Source organism: Hyperolius riggenbachi, chromosome 8 (genome assembly GCF_040937935.1).
Source record: "Hyperolius riggenbachi isolate aHypRig1 chromosome 8, aHypRig1.pri, whole genome shotgun sequence".
Lineage (NCBI taxonomy): Eukaryota > Metazoa > Chordata > Amphibia > Anura > Hyperoliidae > Hyperolius > Hyperolius riggenbachi.
Window position 1 is genome coordinate 145,141,219 of NC_090653.1, and position 12,932 is coordinate 145,154,150.

A 12,932-nucleotide genomic window follows, 5' to 3' on the forward strand; every position below is an offset into this window, starting at 1 on the left:
TTGTAATTTAGTTGTTGGTTTATGAGAGTGCTGTTTGTTATTGTTTTTATTTAATTGTGATTGATAACTATGTTTTAAAGAGTAACTGTCAGGCTAAAAAAGCTAATTTAAACCTCTATTCTCCTGTGTTAAACAGTTTAGAACAGGGGTCTCAAACTCGCGGCCCGCTGGCCATTTGCAGCCCTCGATACAATATTTTGTGGCCCTCGCCGGCAAAAGCTTCCTTATAGTTCGCTTCAGTGCTCCCAAGTAATCCGCCGCATCCCCGCCACTAAACGAGGGCTGCAGAGCCCCCAAATCGACCGAGGGGCAATCCGCCGGCATTTACTGGAAGGGGCAGAGCTTCCAGCTTCAGTTCTGCCCCTCCTGACGTCAATCGCCGCACGGATCGCCGTCTCTCCCGGCCCCTCTCTGTGAAGGAAGAGTGAGAGGGGTGGGCAGAGGCAGCGATGCGCCGCAATTGTGAAATTCCTTATGCGGCCCAGCCTCATCCTGACTTTGCCTACTGCGGCACCCCCAGGTAAATTGAGTTTGAGACCCCTGGTTTAGAAGGAAACCAAAAAGGCAATACTGAAGTTAAAAATCTCTCTTACTTTGTTGTTGGATTAATAGCAAGCCTCTTTATTCCCAAGCTCCTAAGGAGGCCGCAGGTCTTCAGGCCACATGATACTGCAAAGCATTCTGGGGCTGCTTCTTCTCCCTGGTCCTCCCCTTCATTTGACTACCCCGCCCTAAGGCTGTTTTCACACAGTGAGAAGTTACGGACTCATGTTACAGCAGCCTGTATCTTGCAGCCAAGCTTACAGCTCTGAAAAATCAAGTGCTGTTCACAGAGCACATGTTCTGTTAGAGTATACTGCACCAGTCCGGTATTGTTCCTAGCCACATGGCTAATTAATATTCACTGCACATCTGTGTTGTCCGGATCATGAACCATTTAGGATCTTTGATCTGGATCTTTTTTGTGAGTGGAACCATCAGGAAGCAGGGTGAGGGAGGATATGACATCACAATTGGCTTCATACAAGACAGACAAACATGGAACCTGCCATGAGCTGTCAGGAGCATCAATCTCTGCAAATACTATATAAAAATTCTGTGAAATAAAAACATGGACAGTGAAATGCATATGTAATGTAAGTACAGCCAATATTTAGCTACTGATATATGTGTTTTTTTTCTCTGAGACCCTATACCTAACAGCTCCTCTTTAATTTATTTTGCTTAGTGACTGCAGGTTACGTAGCTTTGTAAAATCATTACGGTTGACGTGTAGCATTGCAGGTGCTATGTTTCATTTCAGTAGATTTTACATCCTTAATTCTCATTTTTAAGCACATTCATCAATAATATTTTGGCATAATACCAGTTCAAACATACCGAGTCTCCAGCATTTCCTGTGTTTTTTTGTGTACACCAGTTTCTGTGTGCTAAGATTATTTTCAGAAAAGCTGGGCAATAGCTAGAAGAGGCACAACAGAAAATCATCCAGAGTGATTGGGATACTTTCCAGTGCAGGTTTCATCTTCATTGCTCAGCTGAGAATCCTTAGCTACTGTCTGCAGTCTTAAAATTTTGCAGCTCTTGTTCCCCCAGCTGCAGATCATAAAACAGAGAGATATTGGTGAGGAGGTAGCTTCCCCTCTTTTAGCAGAATTTATGGTTTTATATTGGAGAGCCATACACACATAAGCACTTTTATGTTCACAGACTTGGCTTAGAGACAGTGGCAGGGCTTAGAGATGCATGTCCCGAAGGAAATGAGCTTGTTGCAAATGCTTAAGTGTGTTTATCTGGCATATGGCCATCCTCTCTTCCCTCATTCTGCTTTTCATCATTTTGGGATGATGGCATAAATGTGTAAATCTGTAATTTAGAGGATTTAATTTAACTCCATATGCTAAGGGTGTCCTGTGAAGACAAATCATTTGGAAGGAAAGTATAGGTTTATAGTGAGCAGAAATCAATGTGGAGGCAGAAAAAAGTTCGTACTCATGATAGTGAAAACTTAGCATCTAAAAATAAATTAACTGGTAAAAATGTGATTTGGCTTAAAAAAAACAAATTTTCCTGGGACTGGAAATTTAGAGATTTGATGTTCTACTTCAAGAAATTCATTGCACACTTGTTATATTTATGCAGAGGTGGACTTACCATGAAGGTGTAGCATCCCTGGCGGTAAGTCCGACCTGAGCTCGGGGTAGGAAAAATGAGCTACGAGCGGTAAGCCCGAGCTCAGGTCGGGCTAGGGAATTACATGCTTTCCTTGCTGTTTAGGAGTCCCGCACGCAATCACTGCTCTCCCCGGCCTGTCCGTGTCTACCGCTGGCCGCTGGAATCCCCATAGCCCCGCTCTTGTTCCAGGGACCCGGCGGCCAATCAATGCGGCGGAGCGGGGTGACGTCACCGGGGGCGGGGCAAATTTTTAAAGTGGTCCTGAAGAGTCGCACAGGGCAGTAGAAATACAAAGGAAAAAAAGCGATCTGCATTTGTTTTTTTTTTGTGTGTGTATATATATATATATATATATATATATAAATATATATATATATATATATATATATATATATATATATATATATATATATATATATATATATATATATATATACACATACACACACACATACAGTGGTGTGAAAAACTATTTACCCCCTTCCTGATTTCTTATTCTTTTGAATGTTTGTCACACTTAAATGTTTCTGCTCATCAAAAACCGTTAACTATTAGTCAAAGATAACCTAATTTAACACAAAATGCTGTTTTAAATGATGGTTTTTATTATTTAGTGAGAAAAAAAACCTCCAAATCTACATGGCCCTGTGTGAAAAAGTGATTGCCCCCTTTGTTAAAAAATAACTTAAAGGTGGTTTATTACACCTGAGTTCAATTTCTGTAGTCACCCCCAGGCCCGATTACTGCCACACCTGTTTCAATCAAGAAATCACTTAAATAGGAGCTATCTGACACAGAGAAGTAGACCAAAAGCACCTCAAAAGCTAGACATCATGCCAAGATCCAAAGAAATTCAGAAACAAATGAGAACAAAAGTACTGTAATTGAGATCTATCAGTCTGGTAAAGGCTATAAAGCCATTTCTAAAGCTTTGGGACTCCAGCGAACCACAGTGAGAGCCATTATCCACAAATGGCAAAAACATGGAACAGTGATGAACCTTCCCAGGAGTGGCCGGCCGACCAAAATTACCCCAAGAGCGCAGAGAAAACTCATTTGAGATGCCACAAAAGACCCCAGGACAACATCTAAAGAACTGCAGGCCTCACTTGCCTCAGTTAAGGTCAGTGTTCACGACTCCACCGTAAGAAAGAGACTGGGCAAAAACGGCCTGCATGGCAGATATCCAAGGCGCAAACCACTTTTAAGCAAAAAGAACATTAAGGCTCGTCTCAATTTTGCTAAAAAAAAACATCCCAATGATTGCCAACACTTTTGAGAAAATACCTTGTGGACCGACGAGACAAAAGTTGAACTTTTTGGAAGGTGCGTGTCCCGTTACATCTGGTGTAGAAGTAACACATCATTTCAGCAAAAGAACATCATACCAACAGTAAAATATGGTGGTGGTAGTGTGATGGTCTGGGGTTGTTTTGCTACTTCAGGACCTGGGAGGCTTGCTGTGATAGATGGAACCATGAATTCTACTGTCTACCAAAAAATCCTGAAGGAGAATGTCCGGCCATCTGTTCGTCAACTCAAGCTGAAGCAATCTTGGGTGCTGCAGCAGGACAATGACCCAAAACACACCAGCAAATCCACCTCTGAATGACTGAAGAAAAACAAAATGAAGACTTTGGAGTGGCTTAGTCAAAGTCCTGACCTGAATCCTATTGAGATGTTGTGGCATGACTTTAAAAAGGCGGTTCATGCTAGAAACCCCTCAAATAAAGCTGAATTAAAAAGATGAGTGGGCCAAAATTCCTCCAGAGCACTGTAAAAGACTCATTGCAAATTATCGCAAATGCTTGATTGCAGTTATTGCTGCTAAGAGTGGCCCAACCAGTTATTAGGTTCAGGGGGCAATTTCTTTTTCACACAGGGCCATGTAGGTTTTGAGTTTTTTTTCTCACTAAATAATAAAAACCATCATTTAAAACTGCATTTTGTGTTCAATTATGTTATCTTTGACTAATAGTTAACGGTTTTTGATGAGCAGAAACATTTAAGTGTGACAAACATGCAAAAGAATAAGAAATCAGGAAGGGGGCAAATAGTTTTTCACACCACTGTACACACACATTTGTATATATATTAGTGTATATAATTCCTCTTCATTTCTCTCTAATCGCAAAATGTGATCTCTCCCGTGTCACCTGACTGCCAAGGCAGAGATGGCAGATAAGTTCATTTGAAAGCACAGGATGACACTATATCCAATTACAGTTACCGATTTTTGCCTGGATCTTGACTACTCTCAGCCTGACTTATTTGTACAGTTTCACAATTTTTAAAGTTTATTCATAAATTTATTTAAATCAACAAATTTGTGTTCAATTCTTTTATTTATATGCAGAATGTCTACCAGGTTTTTATTCAGACATATTTTGGTGAGTTATGACTGAAAAATTGGAGGCCTAAAATTCTTGAAAAAAATGTACCACTTTTGACTCATAATTCCAGACAGAAATGCAATGCCAGGGAGGTTAATCACATGATTCAGGCAGCAAAATCTAGAGGGCTGCATTTGGACAAAGTTTGGGCCACCTTACACCTGCCTCCCCTCCGTTCTCCCACCTGCCTTCCAGGCACATACATTACCCCCCCCCCCCCCCCCCATCCATGCATCCCCGAATCCTCTTCCTCATTTGACCAGTGGCACCTGAAGCCCTCCCCTATGATATCACAAGCAGGCAAAGTTTCGCTATATGCCTCTTATCGAGGCATGTTGCCATAAAACCCCATGGCCACAAGTTATCAAACCAAGTTAGCAAAGCCAGTTGGCCACCATTTAGTTAAAGGATCAGCAGGTGGCTGTGATTGGATGGTCTGGTGCCAGCACCCCTGAATGATTGGTTGCCTGCCAAAGGTTTCCCTCTGAATGGCCACAGTGATCTCTCACCAGTGATGGGGTTTATATGGGGGTATATATGATAAGAGGTATATATGATGGGGTGTAAATATATATATATATATATATATTTACACCCCATCATATATACCTCTTATCATATATACCCCCCATATAAACCCCATCACTGGTGAGAGATCACTGTGGCCATTCAGAGGGAAAGCTTTGGCTTGCAAAAGTATTCGGCCCCCTTGAAGTTTTCCATATTTTGTCACATTACTGCAACAAATATGAATCAATTTTATTGAAATTCCATGTGAAAGACCAATACAAAGTGGCGTACACGTGAGAAGTGGAACAAATATCACACATGATTCCAAACATGTTTTATAAATCCATAACTGCAAAGTGGGTTGTGCGTAATTATTCAGCCCCCTTTGGTCTGAGTGCAGTCAGTTGCCCATAGACATTGCCTGATGAGTGCTAATGACTAAATAGAGTGCACCTGTGTGTAATCTAATGTCAGTACAAATACAGCTGCTCTGTGACAGCCCCAGAGGTTGTCTAAGAGAATACTGGGAGCAACAACACCATGAAGTCCACAGAACACACCAGAGAGGTCAGGGATAAAGTTATTGAGAAATTTAAAGCAGGCTTAGGCTACAAAAAGATTTCCAAAGCCTTGAACATCCCACGAAGCACTGTTCTAGCTATCATTCAGAAATGAAAGGAGTATGGCACAACTGTAAACCTACCAAGACAAGGCCGTCCACCTAAACTCACAGGCCAAACAAGGAGAGCGCTGATCAGAAATGCAATCAAGAGGCCCATGGTGACTCTGGACGAGCTGCAGAGATCTACAGCACAGGTGCAGGAATCTGTCCATAGGACAACTATTAATTGTGCACTGCACAAAGTTGGCCTTTATGGATGAGTGGCAAGAAGAAAGCCATTGTTAACAGAAAAGCATAAGAAGTCACGTTTGCAGGTTGCCACAAGCCATGTGGGGGACACAGAAAACATGTGGTAGAAGGTGCTCTGGTCAGATGAACCAAAATGGAACTTTTTGGCCAAAATGCAAAACGCTATGTGTGGCGGGAAACTAACACTGCACATCACTCTGAACACACCATCCCCACTGTCAAATATGGTGGGGGCAGCATCATGCTCTGGGGGTGCTTCTCTTCAGCAGGGACAGGGAAGCTGGTCAGAGTTGATGGGAAGACGGATGGAGCCAAATACAGGGCAATCGTGGAAGAAAACCTCTTGGAGTCTGCAAAAGTCTTGAGACTGGGGCGGAGGTTCACCTTCCATCAGGACAACAACCCTAAACATAAAGCCAGGGCAACCATGGAATGGTTTAAAACAAAACATATCCATGCGTTAGAATGGCCCAGTCAAAGTCCAGATCTGAATCCAATCGAGAATCGGTGGCAAGATCTGAAAACTGCTGTTCACAAATGCTGTCCATCTAATCTGACTGAGGTGGAGCTGTTTTGTGAAGAAGAATGGGCAAGGTTTTCAGTCTCTAGATGTGCAAAGCTGGTAGAGACATACCCTAAAAGACTGGAAGCTGTAATTGCAGCAAAAGGTGGCTCTACAAAGTATTGACTCAGGGGGCTGAATAATTACACACACCCCACTTTGCAGTTATTGATTTGTAAAAAATGTTTGGAATCATGTATGATTTTCGTTTCACTTCTACACCACTTTGTATCGGTCTTGCACGTGGAATTCCTTTAAAATTGATTCATGTTTGTGGCAGTAATATGACAAAATGTGGAAACTTCAAGGTGGCTGAATAATTTTGCAAGCCACTGTATGTATATATATATATATATATATATATATATATATATATATATATATAACAATTTAGTTAAGGGTTACTTTAAAAGTTATCAATAACAAAGAAAGTTGGCAAAAGAAGAAACAGTGATCAATAATGCATCAGTAACCCTTTAACCACTTCCCAACTGAGGGGTTTTAGCCCTTCAGCATCCGAGCAATTTTCACCTTTCAGCGCTCCTTACATTTATTCGCCTATAACTTTATCTTTACGTATCGCAATAAAATGAACTATATCTTGTTTTTTTTCACCACCAATTAGGCTTTCTTTAGGTGAGACACTATGCCAAGAATTATTGTATTCTTAATGTGTTTTAATGGGAAAATAGGAAAACATTTGGAAAAAAAAAACATTATTTTTCAGTTTTCCGCCATTATAGTTTTTAAATAATGCATGCTACTGTAATTAAAATCCATGAAATGTATTTGCCCATTTGTACCGGTTATAAAACCGTTTAAATTATGTCCCTATCACAATGTTTCTTTGTAGCAAACAGAGGCGCCCCACAAGGATATACACAAAATCCTCTTCCTTTCTCTTTCTGCGGCAACAACCTCTGCAGCCGTGTTAAGGGTAGGACCCTTTCTCCTCCACAGAAACAGTGATACTTTCAGTCACAGCGCCAGGGAATTACGCTGTAAGGAAACTCCAATCCACCTCCAGAGGCCCCTCCTATGCTATGGGTGCTGTGTGAGATACTCTCAGCCACCCAGTAAAACAAAAAGGAGAAGGTGCTCTCAGTGGATAAATGTCAGGCAAAGATTTATTGGAAGTGATAAATAAAAACAGTAAAACTCACATCATGAGGGTCCTACACCAATTAGGACCCTCTACGGTTAGATCGCTTCCCACCCTGTGGTACTCAGCAACAAATGCGATCAGAGATGCATAGCCCGCTCTCGTCCCGACTAGTTTCGGCCTCCCGCCGTCATCAGGGGATACCCTTATTTATCACTTCCAATAAATCTTTGCCTGACATTTATCCACTGAGAGCACCTTCTCCTTTTTGTTTTACTGAGTGGCTGAGAGTATCTCACACAGCACCCATAGCATAGGAGGGGCCTCTGGAGGTGGATTGGAGTTTCCTTACAACGTAATTCCCTGGCCCTATCACAATGTTTGGCGCCAATATTTTATTTGGAAATCAAGGTGCATTTTTTTCAGTTTTGCATCCATCACTATTTACAAGCCCATAGTTTATAAAGTAACAGTGTTGTACCCTCCTGACATAAATATTTAAAAAGTTCAGTCACTAAGGTAACTATTTATGTATTTTTTTTATTGTAAATTTTTTTATTTTTTTTTAATTACAAAAAAAAACAATAATTGGGGAGTGTGGGAGGTAATGAGTTAATTTTTTGTGTAAAAGTAGTGTATTTGTATGTGAAAAATGCTTTAGGGTGTAGTTTTACTATTTGGCCACAAGATGGCAACAGTAACTTTTTGTTTAATGGAACCTGCAAGCGTCCTTCCGGACGCTTGCAGGAAGTATTAGGAGGCTGAGAGAGATTTTTTTTTCACAATGATCGCGCTGCTTAGCGGAAAAGCAGCGGATCATTGCGGGGCTTAGATCAACAAACGGGAATAGATTTTCCCATTCATTGATCTCCGGGTGAGCGGCCGGCGGCATGATTACGAGTGGGGGTGTGAGCGGGAGCGCGGACAGCGGCGGTTGCGGCGGGGGGTGTGTATATCTATGCTCCGGGCGGGGACCTGAAGTCCAAAGGAGCGTAGATATACTGTACCCAGACGGCGAAGTGGTTAATCAAGAACATTGTTGATAAAGAAAGCACTAAAATCAGCAAAATAAACACATTATTCAGAAAGCTCTATGGAGCTTTAAGGTGATTCCCACATCCATATAATATGGTGGATAGAAAAGAGTGTCTGAAGTGCAACTGTGCTACCCATTATTGGGGATGATGCCATTTGTGGCAAATGTAGGAACTGCGAAGGTTAAAGGTGACCCACTTCTTCAGGTATCGTGCCTATCAGAATGGAGTGATTCTGTAACCATACGTACATACCACTCTCCCCAAGCACTTACATACTCATTTCCATTGTATGTTTAATCTAACCTAGTTAGTACTGTGGGCCCTCTTTCTTCAAATTGGAATGCAACCAATGAGCACTACATAAATAAAGGCCCAAGTGGGTGATGACTTTCCCTGATATGCTTAATATTCGGTTGCAGTTCAGCAACCCTCTGTGTTAGTATTTCTTTTTCTATTGCACTGCCAAATGTTCTGTATACTACACTTAGAAGGCTCTTGTATCCCCTGTGCTTTGTTTCTTTTTTGAGGCCTTCCGCAAATGTGTGTAATGAGCACAAGATACCACATCTACAATCAATGATGTCTCTGGTTCTGGCAGATAAGACAAGGCGAAACATGAGAGAAGATGGAGATGGAGAAAATAAGCCTCAGCTACATATCACTAAGCATACAAACTTGTCTGGAGGCTGGGATATTTTTTTACATTAACATAATTCTCAGAGCTAAGATTTTGTCTGTTATTTTCAAGGGTACTTTTTGGACTACACAAAGAAAATGCAATACTGGTGAACACATTCAGGATATATTAAAGGACTTGTGTCTACATTTGTTAGAAAGTGTATAAGAAAAGTTTAGTGTGTCTTTGGAATTATATAAAGAAACAAAGTGTGCGGACAAATTGTTTCTTTATTAGATTTCTAAAGAGGGTCCTTTACCCTCTTCTTCTGTCCAGCACCTTGTGAATCAAACCAAAATCTGTGGTTTAATGGCTAATTGATGATGCTGATACATTTGGAATAGATATAAAATAACCATTAGGAAGCTGTGGAGCAGGGTCCATTTCCAATATGGAAGGTTTTATGGATACACTGGAATCCGTTTGGCATAGAAGGCTTGAAACTATTTTTGCTACTAATAATCCTCATAATGAAAACGGTATCCCTGATGAGGCAAAACACATGTGCAGGCCATACAAAGATATTAACATAATGGTCCTAAAACTGTGGTGGAACATCCACAGTCTTAAACAATACAAAAAAGACCAAATTTACCCCAGGGGTCTAAGGGTGCAGATATTTCCCACATGGGAGGATGCAGATGAATTTAAAGCCACCTGGGAGGAGGGCCTGGGCAAATTCTCAGTCATCATCATAGACATGCTTATCAAACATGATGAATACCTGTTGATTAAAAAGAAAATTGAATTAAAAAGCCTAGAAACAGCACTAAAAGCCTTTGACAGGGATACCTTTTTACAACCTTTTACGGAACAACTGACGAAAGATATGGTTCATTTTGAAAAAATTATTGTTGATGGTAAACAGAAAAAACTTGAAAAAGATAGACAGGATTTTGACAGTGGAGCAGCCTACAGATGGAGGCATAGGGACAACAGGAGGAGGCACGGGAGGTTCCCTACTTCCCTAGACCCAATAGACCTACCGTATTTTTCGGACTATAAGACGCTTCGGACCAAAAGACGCACCCATGTTTAGAGGCCAAAAACCAGGAAAAAATAATATGCCTAAACCTGAGAGTGTCCATGGTGCAGGGGCATCTTGTAGACCTTTTTCCCCCCAAGCTGTCTTCACCAGCTACAATAACTAAGCTTCAGGACCCAGCTACACTAACTCCTGCTGCCCCCACCAGTAGACTAAGTGCCCTACACTAAACTCTGATGCCCCACCAGTAGACTAAGTGCCCCACACTAAACTCTGATGCCCCACCAGTAACCTTAAAACACAACAAACTACACTACACTACATTACATTACACTAATCCAGATTCCTCCACCAGTTACTAGACAACACTAACTAACCCCTGCCCCACCTGTAACACTACACTACCTTAAACTAACTCCTTCCTTCCCACCAGCTGCAATAACAAAACACTTGTGACCTCACCTATCCAGCTGTCCATCCATGCACTCCTTTTGATGTAAGCTGTGATGATGTTTACACGGCGGGGGTGCAGTGACCATCTCAGTGGGGGCTGCAGCAGCTGTTCCTACATGTATTGTGATGGGAGGGTGGAGGCAGGAAAGGCACGACCCAGGGCTAATTTCAGATAATGTCTGACTCCATGGTCACTCTCCACGCCGCCGCAATAACCTGCCTCTGGCCACTCAGACCGGCTCCATGCCGCCAATCATCTGCCCACGTGCCTGCCCGCAATGCCACCACCAATCATTCAAGTCCATGCTGCGTCAATCATCTGCCTCTTTGCCCGCTCTCTGTGCCTAAAAATAAGCCGCCTCTGGCCAGCTATCAGTGCGGCAATGCCACCGCCAATCATTAAAGTCCATGCTGCGTCAATCATCCGCCTCTCTATGTCGCCGCTACATCCGCCTCCATGCCCGCTCTCTGTGCCTCCAAAATAACCTGCCTCTCGCCAGCTGTCCGTGTGGCATCCATGCCTGCTCGCCAAATTCCTGCATGGCATTGGCGTGGCAGAAGACGGGAGATCGTAGCGGTAGTTATGACTACCAATGCCTCAGTACTTCCTTGTTTACTAGCTCCTACCACGTGACGTGTGATGCGGCGGAAGTACAAGGTAGTACTGAGGCATCGGTAGTCATAACTACCGCTACGATCTCCTGTCTTCTGCCACGCCGATGCCATGCAGGAATTTGGCAAGCAGGCATGGATGCCACATGGACAGCTGGCCAGAGGCAGGTTATTTTGGAGGCACAGAGAGCGGGCATGGAGGCGGATGTAGCGGCGACATAGAGAGGCGGATGATTGTCGCAGCATGGACTTTAATGATTGGCGATGGCATTGCCGCACTGATAGCTGGCCAGAGGTGGGTTATTTTGGAGGCACAGAGAGCGGGCATGGAGGAAGATGTAACGGCGGCATAGAGAGGCGGATGATTCATGCAGCATGGACCTGAATGATTGACGGTGGCATTGCGGGCAGGCACATGGGCAGATGATTGCCTGCATGGAGCCGGTCTGAGTGGCCGATGAATTTAAATCCCGGGGCACAGATGTGTGGCTACAGTGGGGGCACCGCATGAGGCTGGTGGAAGAGCGAGGTGAAAAAGGTGATGTGCAGCAAAGCACACGGACAGAGACCCAAGGAGGCAAAGAGTAAGGAATGGTTTTGTGTTTTTTTTTCAATTTGTGCACTACTTTTTGGTACCTTCGGACTATAAGGCGCAGGGACTTTTTCTCCCCACTTTTGAGGGAGAAAAAGTGCGTCTTATAGTCCGAAAAAAACGGTAAGCCCAATAGGCCACCTAATCAAACGCTAAGGTTACCATCTAATCCTAGTGGCCAGGTTGAATCAAGAGATAATAGTGAAACTGGATTTAACAGTGATTATTTTTTATCAGACAACGATCTAGAAAACGTACCAGGAGGGGCGGTAGGACATATAAGACGAAGGCTCAATCCAACCCAACTAACACCCAAGGGCAAACGACAGAGGGTACACGAACAAGTAAACTAAAAGTAATTAACCTCTCTAGCCTTATACTTTCAGAGACTGAGCAAGAATTACTTTCCAGAGGCCTATCGTTCTTCCCCAGCAGAAGCCTAGACCAATTTGAATAAAAGATGTATATTTATTTTGTAGAAAACTACTTTTCAATAAATATTTTGAAGGAGGAAATGGAGCCACGACACAACTGGAACCTATGGATAGACAAGTATTCGGTGATTTAATGGACTTATTGAATGAAAATCAAGAAGAAACTTTGGTGAGTAAACGTTGACAAACATTCAGACCTCCTTCAAACTATACTGTTGCCTTTGGTACATGCCCTGTGATCAAAATCTTTTTTGAGACAATGTGGAGAGAGATATCAGCTTTGCCCCTGATACACAGTCAAGGGCAAAACCTAAATAAGGAGGAATTAAATGCTCTGAAAAATCTAACTAATAATCTATCTTTCCTCATTAAGGAAGCAGACAAGGATGGAAATGTGGTCCTTTGGCCAAGAGAACTCTATCTTGAAGAGGTGTTTAAACAACTGGGAAACTCCAACAACTATGTGGTACTACCAGGAAATCCAACCACATACTATAGTGCCCTACTTGAGAATGTATTAATCCTGGCTA